The 17061-nt window shown below is 36.2% G+C and overlaps 2 protein-coding genes across 4 annotated transcripts in view; one reads left to right on the top strand and one right to left on the bottom strand.

Annotated features, from left to right (window-relative positions):
• The window catches only part of CSNK1G3 (casein kinase 1 gamma 3), a 578377-nt gene that overhangs the window by 117972 nt on the left and 443344 nt on the right, over positions 1-17061 (bottom strand). The gene's annotated exons all lie outside the window — the stretch shown is intronic.
• The window catches only part of LOC309623664 (uncharacterized protein), a 769197-nt gene that overhangs the window by 606543 nt on the left and 145593 nt on the right, over positions 1-17061 (top strand). The gene's annotated exons all lie outside the window — the stretch shown is intronic.

The raw sequence follows: 17061 nt of genomic DNA, 5'->3' as shown, positions 1-17061 counted from the left end.
CTGTCTCCAAGGACCATTTCTTTACTCACAACTCTTTTCTTAAATGTGAGAGAGACATGGAGACTACTTTATTTCAAATTTTTAAGTTGCAGAGAAAACAGTTTGCTTTTACTTGGTACCACAAGCAATTTAAGTCTCACTACTCCAGTCCCCAGTGGTACATAAGCAATACAGCTGCCTTTCAAAGACATATCAATAACCATCTTCTTGGCAAAGTTTTATTGAACACATCTTTCTTCTGCAGCAAAATTCAATCTGGTTTTGATGAGTGGGAAGGATGGTGGACAGAAAGGTGAAAGTATCACTTAGTTAAAAAACAAGTATTGGCCAAAAGGGGAAAAAAGGGAATTTTAAACCATGGTCTGAATACTGAAAGATGAATGAAAGCTATGGGACTAAGGGAGTGGTATCCATCCACATAATAAAAGCAGTAGATGAGTATAATTATCCAAAGCACATAAGCTCATACAGGCTCATACAGGGAATGAGATATAAATTTATATCTCTGTATATCTCATACAGAGATATAAATTTAGGAAATCTTGATTAACATTGGCTGAGTATTATAAAGCATAACCATCAAACATGAGCCAATGTAATTATGGTGTCCAAACTATAATTTACTCAAATTTGAAAAGGCAGTGACACAGTATGTCATAAAAATATACAGATGTACCCTCCAAAATAATTTTAGCACCTTAAACACTTATAAAGTGTATTCTGTTTAATTTGCTTGTGCCCATATATTTGTAATTTATCTGAGATTTCTGTATGTGTGAGTCTGAAATAACTTTTATTCCAGCTGAGTGAGATGCCTACTGAATGATAATGAGACAGATCATTTATTTTAATATGTGTTTTTGTACAAACTGACTTTATGAAAATATGTTGTAATTGAGTTATTTTTTAGATTATTATTTAGGAGTGCTTGTTTTTTTGAGCTCTGGTATTTAGCATTCCTCTGGTGCTATTGAAATACTTAAAATAACAATATAAGAGAAACAAGATCCCATCACCTATAAAAGTTACTTGTATAGCAGGTAAAAATAAACTTCTTGGAGGATTTTATACTTCTGTTTGGAGGCTGTTTCCCCCATCCTTTTCCATTGCAGCAAAATTGATTTAGACTCAGACCAGGCATTTCTACTCTGTTCAATCCTCCAAGAGCCAAACATTTTAAATTAGTTAAATCTGTGGTCACATAAAAAGCAATCATGTCATTAAAGTTCTTATTTTATTCACCTACCAAATTCTCCCACATGGGCAATATTCTGAATTATAAAACCATCTGCATACATATAATTAAAGCCAGTTTCCCACAGTTAGCTCTCTTAATTTGTGTAAGTTCAGTTCTAAGCTAGTAAAATTGATTATATTTGCTTATGGACAGGCAACAGAATGGTGGAGACCTTTCTAATTTTCTTCTTAGAATAATGTTTCTAACTTGTCCACTTCAAAACACATAAACGTATCTAATATAAGAAAAAATAAACAATGGTAATAATGATAACAAGTATCATTTAATGAATACCTACCATGTTATAGAGAAATGCTAAGTACATTATAAATATAATTTAATTTATTATCCAGATAAGTTATTAATATCCCTGTTTTTGCTGTAAGGAAATAGGCTTAGAGAGGTTTGGTCATGTATTCAATTAAACAAAGTAGATGTAGCCTGTTGGTGACAAAAAGAGGGGGAAAAAAGCACATGTCAATTTTGAAAGAAATATTAATAAACTAATAAGGAAGCTCCCTAGCCTCAAGATATATTATGATCAGAAATTTTCAAACTGTATTCTATACGTATTTAAGATGTTCCAGAAATCACTTGATTTAAACTTTTCTATTAACATATTTATATATTAATCCATATTAAAACTGTAAAAAAGCACAGTTTATCACATGATATATATTAACATATGAGTTGACTTGCACTTTGATTTTAACTCACTTTTGAAATAAAAGCCTCATCTCCTGTACTGAGAACGTGTCTGGACTTGTAAATGTGTTATTTATTGAGTGGTTAATAGCTCAGGACTGTCTCTTTTAAAATTGCAGTTCAGTGAATGTTTATGCTTATAAAATTGAATATCAAATACCCTACTTTAGTTCCTAATGCCGCTCAAATAATGCCCAAGAAGGTTTACATAGATCTGCTTAGGGAGCAGTTTCATTCTAACATAACAGTTCCCTGGCAATCACAAGAATGTATCAATATTTAGTCAGGATGATACTATAGACACTTTTATATATTACTTACAAATTGGAGAGATTGTATTTTATCATATATTACATTGTATTTATATCTAAAAGTAGGTGGACCTTCAAGATGGCAGAGGAGTAAGACGTGGGGATCACCTTCCTCCCCACAAATACATCAAAAATATATCTACATGTGGAACAACTCCTACAGAACAACTACTGAATGCTGGCAGAAGACCTTAGACTTCACAAAAGGGAAGAAAATCCCCACGTACCTGCATAGGGCAAAAGAAAAAAGAAAAAACAGACACAACAGAATAGGACCTGCACCTCTGGGAGGGAGCTGTGAAGGAGAAAAAGTTTCCACACACTAGGAAGCCCCTTCACTGGCAGGGATGGGGTGGGTGGGGGGGAAGCTTTGGAGCCACAGAGGAGAACGCAGCAACAGGGGTGCAGAGGGCAAAGCAGAAAGATTCCCACACAGAGGATCCGTGCCGACCAGCACTCACCAGCCTGAGAGGCTTATCTGCCCACCTGCCGGGGCGGGCGGGGGCTGGGAGCTGAGGCTCCGGCTTCAGAGGTCAGATCCCAGGGAGAGGACTGGGGTTGGCTGCGTGAACACAGCCTGAAGGGGGCTAGTGCGCCACAGCTACAATTTTCTCCCTTTTCTTCTGAGCTGTGTGGCTGACAGGGTCCTGGTGCTCTGGCTGGGTGTCAGGCCTGAGCCTCTGAGGTGGGAGAGCTGAGTTCAGGACATTGGACCACCAGAGACATCCCAGCCCCAAGTAATATCAATTGGCAACAGCTCTCCCAGAGATCTCTGTCTCAACACTAAGACCCAGCTCCACCCAACGGCCAGCAAGCTCCAGTGTTGGATGCCCCATGCCAAACAACTAACAAGACAGGAACACAACCCCACCCATTAGCAGAGAGGCTGCCTAAAACCATAAGGTCACAGACACCCCAAAACACACCATTGGACGCTGCCCTGCCCACCAGAAAGACAAGGTCCAGCCCCACCCACCAGAACACAGGCAGTCCCCTCCACCAGGAAGCCTACGCAAGCCAATGAATCAACCTCACCCACTGGGGGCAGACAACAAAAACAACGGGAACTACGAACCTGCAGCCTGCGAATGTTATGTATGTTATGAATGTATGTATGTTAAGGAAAATAGGAAGACAAAGAAGTATGCAGCAGATGAAGAAGCAAGGTAAAAACCCACCAGACCAACCAAATGAAGAGGAAATAGGTAGTCTACCTAAAAAAGAATTCAGATTAATGATAGTAAAGATGATCCAAAATCTTGGACATAGAATGGAGAAAATACAAGAAACGTTTAACAAGGAGCTAGAAGAACTAAAGAGCAAACAGACAATGATGAACAACATAATGAAATGAAAAACTACTAATCGGTAAAATAAAAATTCTGTAGATGGAACCAATAGCAGAATAACTGAGACAGAAGAACGGATAAGTGACCTGGAAAATAAAATAGTGGAAATAGCTACCACAGAGCAGAATAAAGAAAAAAGAATGCAAAGAAGACAGTCTCACAGACCTCTGGGACAACATTAAATGCACCAACATTTGAATTATAGGGGTCCCAGAAGAAGAAGAGAAAAAGAAAGGGTCTGAGAAAATATTTGAAGAAACTATAGTTGAAAACTTCCCTAACACGGAAAAGGAAATAGTCAATCAAGTCCAGGAAGCACAGAGAGTCCCATACAGGATTCCAAGGAGAAACACACCAAGACACATATTATTCAAACTACCAAATATTAAATGTGAAGAAAAAATATTAAAAGCAGCCTGGGAAAAGCAACAAATAACATACAAGGGAATCCCCATAAGGTTAACAGCTGATCTTTCAGCAGAAACTCTGCAAGCCAGAAGAGAGTGGCAGGACATATTTAAAGTGATAAAAGGGAAAAACCTACAACCAAGATTACTCTACCCAGCAAGGATCTCATTCAGATTCGACAGAGAAATTAAAACCTTTACAGACAAGCAAAAGCTAACTGAATTCAGCACCACCCAAAAGAGCTTTACAACAAATGCTAAAGGAACTTCTCTAGGCAGGAAACACAAGAGAAGGAAAAGACATACACAAACAAACCCAGAACAATTAAGATGGTAATAGGAACATACATATCGATAATTACCTTAAATGTAAATGGATTAACTGCTCCAACCAAAAGACATAGACTGGCGGAATGGATACAAAACAAGACCCATATATATGCTGTCTACAAGAGACCCACTTCAGACCTAGGGACACATTCAGACTGAAACTGAGGGGATGGAAAAAGATATTCCATGCAAATGGAAATCAAAAGAAAACTGGAGTAGGAATTCTCATATCAGACAAAATAGACTTTAAAATAAAGACTATTACAAGAGACAAAGAAGGACACTATATAATGATCAAGGGATCAATCCAAGAAGAAGATGTAACAATTGGAAATATTTATGCACCCAACATAAGAGCACCACAATACATAAGGCAAATGCTAACAGTCATAAAAGGGGAAATTGACAGTAACACAATTATAGTAGGGGACTTTAACACCCCACTTTCATCAATGGACAGATCATCCAAAATGAAAATAAATAAGGAAACACAAGCTTTAAATGACACATTAAACAAGATGGACTTAATTGATATTTATAGGACATGCCATCCAAAAACAACAGTATACCCTTTCTTTTCAAATGCTCATGGAGCATTCTCCAGGATAGATCACATCTTGGGTCACAAATCAAGCCTAGGTAAATTTAAGAAAAATGAAATCATATCAAGTATCTTTTCTGACCCAAATGCTATGAGACTAGATATCAATTACAGGAAAAAAACTGTAAAAAATACAGACACATGGAGGCTAAACAATACACTACTAAATAACCAAGGGATCACTGAAGAAATCAAAGAGGAAATCAAAAAATACCTAGAAACAAATGACAATGAAAACAGGACAACCCAAAACCTATGAGATGCAGCAAAAGCAGTTCTAAGAGGGAAGTTTATAGCAATACAATCCTACCTCAAGAAAGAAGAAAAATGTCAAATAAATAACCTAACCTTACACCTAAAGCAATTAGAGAAAGAAGAACCAAAAAATCCTGAAGTTAGCAGGAGGAAAGAAGTCATAAAGATCAGATGAAAAAAAAATGAAAAAGAAATGAAGGAAACAATAGCAAACATCAATAAAACTGAAAGCTGGTTCTTTGAGAAGATAAACAAAATTGATAAAACACTAGCCAGAGTCATCAAGAAAAAAAGGGAGAAGTCTCAAATCAGTAGAATTAGAAATGAAAACGGAGATGTGACAGCTGACACTGCAGAAATACAAAGAATCATGAGGAATTACTACAAGCAACTATATGCCAATAAAATGGACAACCTGGAAGAAATGGACAAATTATTAGAAAAGCACAACCTCCCAAGACTGAACCAGGAAGAAATAGATAATATAAACAAACCAGTCACAAGCACTGAAATTGAAACTGTGATTAAAAATCTTCCAACAAACAGAAGCCCAGGACCGGGTGGCTTCACAGGTGAATTCTATCAAACATTTAGAGAGGAGCTAACACCTATCCTTCTCAAACTCTTCCAAAATATAGCAGAGGAAGGAACACTCCCAAAGTCATTGTACTAGGCCACCATCACCCCAATACCAAAACCAGACAAAGATGTCACAAAAAGAGAGAACTACAGACCAATATCATTGATGAACATAGGTGCAAAAATCCTCAACAAAATACTAGCAAACAGAACCCAACAGCACATTTAAAAGATCATACACCATGATCAAGTGGGGTTTATCCCAGGAATGCAAGGATTCTTCAATATATGCAAATCAATCAATGGGATACACCATATTAACAAACTGAAAGATAAAAGCTATATGATAATCTGAATAGATGCAAAAAAAGCTTCTGACAAAATTCAACACCCATTTATGATTTAAAACTCTCCAGAGAGTAGGAAGAGTATCCTCAGAGTAGCAGGTGAGCTATTAGAAATTTTATCTACAGGTCATATGGAAATCATAATAAAATGAATTTGATATGTTGAAATGATACGATCATAAATGATGTTTATAACTACCAATTCAAAAGTTGTGTTCAGCATCAGCGTAGCTTCATTGTTCTTATTAATTGATTTTTGAGTAAGTAAATGTGATAAATTTAACTCAAACTACTGTTCAGTGTGACCTTTATCTCTTTTAGACATTGAGTTGCACTTATAACTTCATTTAAGAAAATGATTCAAGGAGTTTAAAAGCACAACTAGTGGAAAGGGAAGAAGTTTCAGAATCTAAAGAGCTGATATTGAATATTGGCTTACATGGTGTTGGGCAATTACTTAATTGCTTTAAACTTCAGTTTAGAATGGAAGAAAGAATGGGAAGCACATTTGTTTAATGGGAGCAGTAACATCCCTTTCAGAGGATTATTGCAAGAAATAAAGGAGAAATGCATGTAGAAAGAACCCTGTAAAGTGATACTGCTCAAGCTAGAGGACTGATGGAAGCCCAGCAGCTCAGGAATTATCCACTCAACAAAGGTGATGTAATACCCACTGTGGACAAAGGACCAACGTAGCAAACTAATATCTAAATGTACACTTGGTCTGCCAGTAATGTTCTAACTCTTGAGAAGGGAGAGAAGAGCCAGTAAAATTGTTTAAGGATCTGGGGTCAACCTGAGGTGAAATCCCTGAAAGAAATTCCTGGAGTTAAAATTAAAAGAAAAACCCAAGTTGATCTCAGAAAATGGGAATTTAAAATTGTTTTCTTAATCTCTACCTTTCTGGGGGGGGGAAAAAATGAGATTTTTTTCAATAGAACCAGATAGGCAACCAATGGTCTGAGAATTTTTTTGTAGAAAAGAAAAAAATTAGCCCAAAATGTAAATTTCTTTAAGATGTTTGATAGTTTATCAAATGGAAGAAGAATTAGACTTTTTCTGTTAATTTCCCAAAGATAGATATGGACAGATGTTTAGAAATTAGTTACAGAGACAGTTTTGAACTTAATATGTTATAAAACCATTCGTAAATTTAGAATTCTTCAAGAGTAGAATGCATTAGAAATAAACCCATTTTTAGTGAAGTACGGCTCCTAATTATTATTCACATTGGGAGAACAGGCTGACTCGCTGAAATCCGTATAGTTACACACTCCTGAAAGACACCTGTAGGGGAGTCAAAATGTATTCCTGACATTGGCAAAGGGAAAATGCAGCCCCTTAAATGCATTTTTAAAAGGGAAATTACTGATCTAGGAATAAAGGTCATGAGCTATTGGAAGGCAGAATATTACTGTGGTTTTTGAGCCTAGGACTTACGGAGTCAGACCTGTAAATCAATTCTTGGTTCTGCCAACACTTTGTTCTCGTTGACTTTGAAGTAAGTAAATGTTGCACAATTCAGTGTCATTTTTCTCATCTATTAAATGAGAGTGATACCTACCTCTCAGTTTTGGAAAAGGATAATAAAATGAGAAACATATGTAAAACACTTACTGCAGTGTCTGGCACAGAGAAAGCACTAAAAGTGATTGAAATTAACAAAAGAGGAAAGGGCCGGGCGGTGGAGTGGGGAAGGCACTGATACTATTCATCCTGGGACTACAAAATACAAATAGACAACCTTTCTGATGTTTCACAATTATCTATTAGTTAGGCAGGTGACATCATTCTAGACAAAAAGACTGTTCCTACTGGGATACAGCTATCCTAAAATTCTTTTCCTTGACTGGGAATGAAATTTATGTAAGGCTCTGCTTTAACCATTGCATAATTGAGGGCAAATCCCTACAATTTTACAATGTATAATTGAGGGTGTATTCTAAGTAATCTTTCATCTCTCCAGAAGAAGAAATACTTTTCTACATTTGACACCTGACAGCTTATTTAGCTTCTACAACTTCACAAGAAAAAAAGAAATGAAACTGAATGTCACTGAGATAGAAATATGAAGGAATTACACCAGCGGTAACAACAAACTATAACTTGTCATCTTTCATCTGTTTCTGACAGTGTAACATAATATTTCTACTACTTCTGAAAAGAATGCATATGAACTGCCAGCAGATGTTTCAAATATTAGTCTCTACTGACCCTCAACTGTCTAAACAGCATAACTCTATTTTGAAACTATTTTCTGGAGTGGGAGTACTTAACATTGATGTTTTGACCTTTAATGCTTCCCTACCTTCATCATCTGTAGTGAAATATTTGGGATTGTTTTACCATCATCCCTGTTCTGGGAATCATTTCCCTCTAGTTCTATCCACATGGCTTTCACAGGAGCCTTCCTGTTATAGTATCCCTACATTCAGTTTATTTGAGACAGTCCTTGTTTATAATAGTCGTGTCATTAGGTTTAGTGTTTGTCCAGGATTTCCCACTGGTTAATGAGGTATCGTTATGAAGAGCTGCATTGAAATAAGCCAAGATGGGTTTGGTGACCTCCACTTTATACTTTAACTTCTGCTGTGGCCACATCCAACAGCATGTGAGAGACACAGGCAGTGAATAGATTTCTCAATATTTAGCACATGACTAAATCAGAAAGATGATCAAAATTGAAAATTATCTCGAGGAAAGCAAAAGAGAAACTGAAAACTAATAATGATAGCTCAAGCAGTATAGAAGATCTAAATTTAAAATGCTATAATTATGTTTCAGAGTAGCTTTATTGTAGTAAAATATTTTTTAAACTTCTAATTCGGAAATAATTTCAAACTTACAAAAAGCTATTAAAATAAAATTGTTACAAGGAATACCCATATACCCTTTCCCCAAATTAATTTATTGTTAATATTTTGCCCAACTGGCTTTATTATTCTCTTTCACTCCCCTTTCTCTGTCTCTCTTTTTATTTTTACTTTTTGATTTGTGGGTAAGCTACCCATATCGTGGCCCTTTACCCTAAATATTACAGTGTAATATTTCCTAAGATTAAGGATATTATCTTGCATAACCTCAGTATTTATTAATTTTATAAATTTATATTGGTACAATACTTGAATCTACTGTCATGTTGTAGCTTTGTCAGTTGATCTAATAATGGTTTTTAGAGCATTTTCCTAACTCAGTACAGGATTCACTGTCTAGGGTCATATATTGGATTTTGTTGTCAGTGGTCACATTTCTTTATTAAATGGCATAGTACAGGTGGCCCTCTATATTTGCATAATTTGAGATCATCAGTAAAGAAGATGATTGATTCCAATGGGAGACACTTTAGAGCAAAACAAAATTCATAAGTGGGGAATGTGGTAGTGATGGACTTTTTAGGAAGGTTAGTTATCCAGTGGTTTGCAGGATGGAAGTTCTAGGGGAAAGCACTGTAAGACAAGAGAAACATTTAGCTGTGGTATCAAGAAGCCCTGCCTCACATAGTTGGTTATAGGGAATGTTTCGAAAAAGTGTTATCTCTCTTCCAAGGATTTCTGAAATGTTGACAAATTCTCAGGGTAGACTTTACAACTGAGTAGGTCCTGGAATCCAGACTTACTCAAATGGAGGATTTGATAACAATTGTTGAATTTCTCCAGTTAGCAGCTCAAAGCAATAAAAGCTCACTGAAATTCAAGTCCTCTTCATCCCTTTATCCAGCAATTATTTACTAAGTGCCTACAATTACTGGATCCTAAAGCCACATGGTCATTTTTTAGTGTTCAAATAATTGATATAAAATTTAATTTTCCTTTTTGCTTTACTGTAGACATATAAGTCATTTCATTCTTTTGGAAAGAATATTTATTTTTTGGATAGTTTGGAATAAGATTATTTTTAAGGGCATGCCATTACAATAAAACCAATTTGTGGGTCAGTATATAATATTTCAAAAACTAGATAATTATTTTAACTCAATTTCGATGATAAATTATTTGATCATCCTGATGTTAATACAGTGTGACGCTATCCATCAAATGAGATTACTCTTCCAAGGTAGCCAACTGGTCCAATCTGAGCCAATCAGAGTGCTTCCAGAATAATATTGGAATTGGAATAAAAAACAAAACAGTCAAATCTATTTTTAAGTGGCAAGACTAGAATATATTAGTGGCATAGTACCTGTCATATGGATTGGAGAAGCAAAGGAATCAAGTCTAAAGAGAGTGAGGCAAAAACCTAAGCAGAAAAGAGCTCTTTCCTAGATTAACACTCATGGAGGCCAGGAGAAGATGGAGGGGGTGGAGGTGGATTTCTGCTCCCCCCTGTCAGCCTTTGGTAGTCCTCAGTACTCCTAGACAGTGACCAGCTATTTCTGTTTTTTTTAATTTTTTTTTTTTTAAGTATAGTTGATTTACAATGTTCTGTTAATTTCAGCTGTACAGCAAAGTGATTCAGTTATACACACATACACATTCTTTTTTATATTCTTTTCCATTATGGTTTATCCCAGAACATTGAATATAGTTCCCTGTGCTGTACAGTAGGACCTTGGTGTCCATCCATTCTATGTGTAATAGTTTGCATCTGCTAACCCCAGAGTCCATCTGCCCGACCTTCCCCTTTGGCAACCACAAGTCTGTTCTCTCTGTCTGTGAGTCTGTTTCTGTTTTGTAGATAAGTTCTTTGGTGCCATATTTTAGATTCCACATATAAGTGATATCATATGGTATTTGTCTTTCTGTTTCTGACTTACTTCACTTAGTATGATAATCTCTAGTTGCATCCATGTTGCTGCAGATGGCATTATTTCATTCTTTTTATGGCTGAGTAGTATTCCATTGTATATATTTACCACACCTTCTTTATCCATTCATCTGTCGGTGGACATTTAAGCTGTTTCCATATCTTGGCTATTGTGAATAGTGCTGCTGTGAACATAGAGGTGAATGTACCTTTTTGAATTATAGTTTTTTCCAGATATATGCCCAGGAATGGGATTGCTGGATCATATGGCCTGCTATTTCTGCTCTCAGTTCATAATTCAAACACCTTCTGCTACCTTGGCAAGCCCATCAACTTCCCCTGGTTCCAGTGGCTATAGGTGAATACTGTCAAAAACTCTGTCTATACATTCATACTTCCACTTCCTATATATGTAGATAAAATAGAGACTTGAGTATTTTTTAAGTCAGCTCTTGAAAGGGGAAATTAACAGCTGCTTCCTCCTCTCTCATTCAGTAAATATGTCTTGAGCTCCTACTGTGTGCCAAGCCCCTTCTAGGTTTGGGCATTAAACAGTGAACAAAACAAACACCTCTGAGTTCTATTTGGGAGACATATTAACTAAAGAAAACATAATAGTATGTCACATGGTGATAAAACAAAGCAGGTAAACAGAAGTAGAGAGAGGATAACATGAATATTCCCAATATGGGGAGAGCAGAAGAAGAGGCCCTGAGTTTTCCTGTCAGGAGTTCCTCAAGACTCCATTGCCTTGTTTATCCATCCTCAATATTTAATGATTCACATTTCCCAACGCCATTTTTTTCTGCAAAAAAAATCTTGCAATTTGTGTTTTTACTAAACAGACACACATATACATATAAACTCAGCAGAAAATTGCTTTCATCAAAGAATTACTATCATTTAGACTCATGTTGATGTAGGATTCACTGTACATTTTGCAGAACAGCATCTGAAATGCTTGAGCTTTCCCAGGTATTGTAATCTGAATGTTCATGTATTTAACATGATTAATCCATCATAGATTGTCCAGTTTTCAGGGTCTTTCTTTTTGTTAACAGTGAGTATCGAAAACATTATTGTAAAATCACTCTCCATAGATCAAGTGAAGATAAACATGCTTAGGACTTAAAACTTGAAAATTTTTTTTATTTAGTAATAATCCCTGGTTAAGATTGATAGTCTCTGTGAAGAAACTATACCTTTGAAGTTGTAACTAATTACTGGTCTTTCCAAGCTGAACAAGGCTAATACAAAAGAATTCCTAATTACTGTGATTAGCTGACCTTTCCAGTGGGAAGTGGCTGGAAAAGAACCCCCTCGGTGTCTAATCAAACCAACTCACAATTGCAGCTCTATTTATTTGACATTTACCATCCCAGAGCCCTGTATTGAGTTCATTCTAATCATGGACACCTGGAGGATCTGCATTGCCTCCTGGGATTTCAGATACTTTCTTCAGTTCCCTTTTCTTCTATAAGATTAGGCTATGGATAAGTAATACTATGCTGAACTGAGTGAACATTTTAAAAAAATGTCCAATTTCCATGACCCTCTGTATAGCAAATGAATTAGAGCTACACGAAATCTGAAATCCCAATGACTTTTTGTCCTAATTTTATAGTTGGAGAAACCAGCCCAGTCAAAACGTTCCTTTTACCCAATATGGGGAGAAGTACAAGAGAAATATTACTTACATTGAAATTTTGAGGAACCAGACATTCTTACTTCCCATCATCCTCCCGCCTCCTCCAGCCCCACAGCCCACTGTCCCACCTCCATCACCCAGCCTCCACCTGTTAAGGGACTTCATATACTGTAGTTCCCACTCTGTTGTGGTTGACTCCTGATTGCTCTAATATTCCTTGACTTCTCCTTTTTGAAACCTGTAGTTACAATCTACAGCAGTAATTGGACTTATTCTAATTATTGTATCCTCAGCTACTAGCTTCGAAAGTTTATTCTAAATTCTTTGATGACAGTCTGTCCCATCCAGTTTTCAGATTGTTTACTTGATGGCATAATGAAATGGTATTTCTTCAAAAGAAAAGAGATTCATCAGTAATGAGCAAACGTGTTCTAAAAGAGGTTATTAGCATATGTGATAGAGTCATTGCATGCACTGTGAGGAAAAATTGCACAAAACTCAGAACACAAGGTCCTTTCCGTTTAGTAACTAAAAGTAACAGGAACAGCTATAAAAATTAGAGTGTTTCATTTTTGTTTTAATAATAGAAAGTAGATAAAGAGGATGAAATGGCCAGGCTGGGAAAAATTGTACTTGAGGCAGAAAATATAATAGTACATAATATGAGATGGTAATTTTAGTGGCAGGTTTCTTGTGGCAATGCAAACCATGAGAAAAAGGACAAACGATACTCTTTTATATGCATCTCATTTCTAATAGATAATTTCCACTTTGTTGTATATGTTTTTGATAAAGTAAACATTAAGTCTAGTAGGTTAGGCATTTTTTTAAAGTAGAGGTACTAAAATCACTTTTAAAAATGTATTACTCCATGAGGGGTAACATTCTTATCACCCCCAAATTTGCTTTTGCACACGTGACCCTGCATGCAGATGAGAAGAGTTCCAAAGGGACCACTCCTCATAAGAGAATTACTACAGCTTTCCATGCCATTCTCACTGAGAACACTCAAAAAGCTGCCTGTCATTGGTCAAGGTATTTCAAGACATTAAAAGACATTTATTAGCAGTGACACTGGTGTCAAGATAAGGTGAATTTATATTTGAGAATCAAGAGTCTTATTCACGTTTTTGATTCACCCAACAAATATTTATTAAATTCCCACCACGTATTGTAGTCCCATATAATTAAATGCAAGTTGCTTGTATCAGTAAGGTTCTTATTTGCAACCAACAGAGACTAATTCAGGCTCATTCAAGAGAAAAGGAAACAATTGCAACTTTAATAGATAGGTCATAGGCTTGCTGGGAGTACTAGACAACCTGGCCCAGAACAGAGGGAAGCCATAGAGCCAGAGCTACAGCCCTAACATGCCATTGGCCCAGTGCAACAAGAACACCGTGACCACCACCACCGGCCACCCTTCTCTAGAACTTGGGCCACCAACACGAGTGACTAGATGCTGCACGCCCCAGCTTACTCCACCCGTACCACCATCCCAGGAAATGGGTGTTGATGACTTCACCAACACCACAAAAAAAGTTTTCTCCTGTCCAGGATTGTTTGTGTTGTTAGCTCCAGAAGTAAAATTAAGGGTGATATATCTGATTAGCTGAGTCCTATCAAAATGAATATCTGGCATTTTGAAGGTTCTGTTTTTGGAAATGAGCAGTGTGCTAAAACTATCACTCATTGGGATGATCTATTTATCATTTCTATCATATGATAGTCCTAATGCTGTTAATAGCAATTTAAAGCATAATTGTATTAGATCTGCAAAACATCTGGACATGCTCTTCATAGCAAGGCAACAGCAAGCATTTGGATGATCACTGGTTAAACATAGTTCTCCCTACTTTTTTCTCTTCACTGAGGTAATACCACCTAAGTATACTGATAGAATACATGGTTCAGTAATTAAATACCATAGTTAGTAAACATCTGAGACTTTATAGTTTAGCCTGCTACTCATAAAGAAAACCCGAGGAACAAATATCACAAGACTGACTAGTCATTAAGATGGTTCTATCCTATTTCCATTTCCTCTTAAAAAAAAAAAAAACTGTTCTATAAACTAGTTTTTTGAAAAATATAATGATAATCAGCATTTGAAAGTTGTGGTTTATAAAATATTGTCTGTGGACTATTGAATAGATCTTTGGTTTTTATTTGTTTGCTAAACGGTGCATGCTAGTTCTTTAACCACCTTCCGAAAGAAAATCATTTCACTTGTCTTGGAGTTGATGCTGTTCCCAGCAGTTTCTTCTCTGCTCATTGATTTTTCTCTCATTTCTAGGCAACCAGACATCTCTTCCCCCTGCCTACTATTATCAAGTTCATTCAATATCAACTCTATTAATGGAAATTCCCACTAATGGGAAAGTTCTTTTCTCATCCTCCAAACTATTTTTATTAATCTAATGTAAATGTTAATTTAATATCACTTCACAAACTTTTCCTGTTCAATGTCAATTAAGAAGTCACTGGTTTGCTACTCAACACAGCACTTAATGTCAATTATTTCAATCAGCCTTTCATTTGAAAACTGAAATTTTTAAGTGAAACTGATTGTAATATGTCTGTAAATTTTCTCAGTAATTAGTTGAGCAGATTATAAAAGACAATTCTTTAAACTTTTTAAGGAACTGGAAATGGCTACTGGAGTTTTCCAACTCATCAAAACTATACAGCAAAAAATTAATGCAAAATTGTTAGCATTAACTCAGGTGGCTCTTTTTTTTTCTTAACATTAACTTTTATTGGAGTATGGTTGCTTTACAATGTTGTGTTAGCCTCCACTGCCCAATAAAATGTATCAGCCACACACATACAGATATCCCCTCCCTTTTGGACTTCCCTCCTGTTTAGGTTACCACAGTGCATTAGGTAGAGTACCCTGTGCTATACAGTATGTTCCCATCAGTTGTCTACTTTATACATAGTATCAATAATGTATATTTGTCATTTCCAGTCTCCCAATTACTCCTACCCCACCCCTTTCCCCCTTGGTAACCATACGTTTGTTCTCCAAGTCTGTATCTCTATTTCTGCTTTGCAAGTAAGATCATCTATACCATTTTTCTAGATTCCACATATATGCATTATTATATGATATTTGCTTTTCTCTTTCTGACTTACTTCACTCTGTATGACACTCTCTAGGTCCATCCACGTCTCTACAAATGAAACAATTTCGTTCCTTTTTATGGCTGAGTAATATTCCATTGTATATATATACCACATCTTCTTTATCCATTCCTCTGTTGATGGACATGTAGGTTGCTTCCATGTCCTGGCTATTGTAAATAGTGCTGCTATGAACATTGGGGTTCATGTGTTTTTTTGAATATGGTTTTCTCTGGGTATATGCCCAGTAGTGGGATTTCTGGGTCATATGGTAGTTCTATTTTTAGTTTTTTGAGGAACCTCCATACTGTTTTCCATAGTGGCTGTATCAATTTACATTCCCACCAACAGTGTATGAGGGTTCCCTTTTCTCCACACCCTCTCCAGCATTTATTGTTTCTAGATTTTTTGATGATGGCCATTCTGACCGGTGTGAGGTGATACCTCATTGTAGTTTTGATTTGCATTTCTCTAATAATTAGTGACGTTGAGCATTTTTTCATGTGTTTGTTGGCTATCTGTATGTCTTCTTTGGAGAAATGTCTATTTAGATCTTCTGCCCATTTTTTGATTGGGTCGTTTGTTTATTTGATATTGAGCTGTATGAGCTGCTTGTATATTTTGGAGATGAATCCTTTGTCAGTTGCTTCGTTTGCAAATATTTTCTCCCATTCTGTGGGTTGTCTTTTCATCTTGTTTATGGTTTCCTTTGCTGTGCAAAAGCTTTTAAGTTTCATTAGGTCCCATTTGTTTATTTTTGTTTTAATTTTCATTACTCTAGGAGGTGAGTCAAAAAAGATGTTATTGTGATTTATGTCGAAGAGTGTTCTGCCTATGTTTTCCTGTAAGAGTTTTATACTGTCTGGCCTTACATTTAGGTCTTTAATCCATTTTGAGTTTATTTTTGTGTATGGTGTTAGGGAGTGTTCTAATTTCATTCTTTTACATGTAGCTGTCCAGTTTTCCCAGCACCACTTATTGAAGAGGCTGTCTTTTCTCCATTGTATATTTTTGCCTTCTTTGTCTTAGATTAGGTGACCATAGGTGCATGGGTTTATCTCTGGGCTTTCTATCCTGTTCCAATGATATGTATTTCTGTATTTCTGCCAGTACCATACTGCCTTGATTATTGTAGCTTTGTAGTGTAGTCTGAAGTCAGGGAGCCTGATTCCTCCAGCTCCATTTTTCTTTCTCAAGATTGTTTTGGCTATGCGGGGTCTTTTGTGTCTCCATACAAATTGTAAACATTTTTGTTCTAGTTCTGTACAAAATGCCATTAGTAATTTGTTAGGGATTGCATTGAATCTGTAGATTGCTTTGGGTAGTATAGTCATTTTCACAATGTTGATTCTTCCAATCCAAGAACATGGTATATTTCTCCATCTGTGTGTGTCGTCTTTGATTTCTTTCAAGAGTGTTTTAT

Source organism: Balaenoptera borealis (assembly GCF_965194805.1).
Source record: "Balaenoptera borealis genome assembly, chromosome: 2".
Taxonomy (NCBI): domain Eukaryota; kingdom Metazoa; phylum Chordata; class Mammalia; order Artiodactyla; family Balaenopteridae; genus Balaenoptera; species Balaenoptera borealis.
This window is presented reverse-complemented; position numbering and strand designations above follow the sequence as displayed.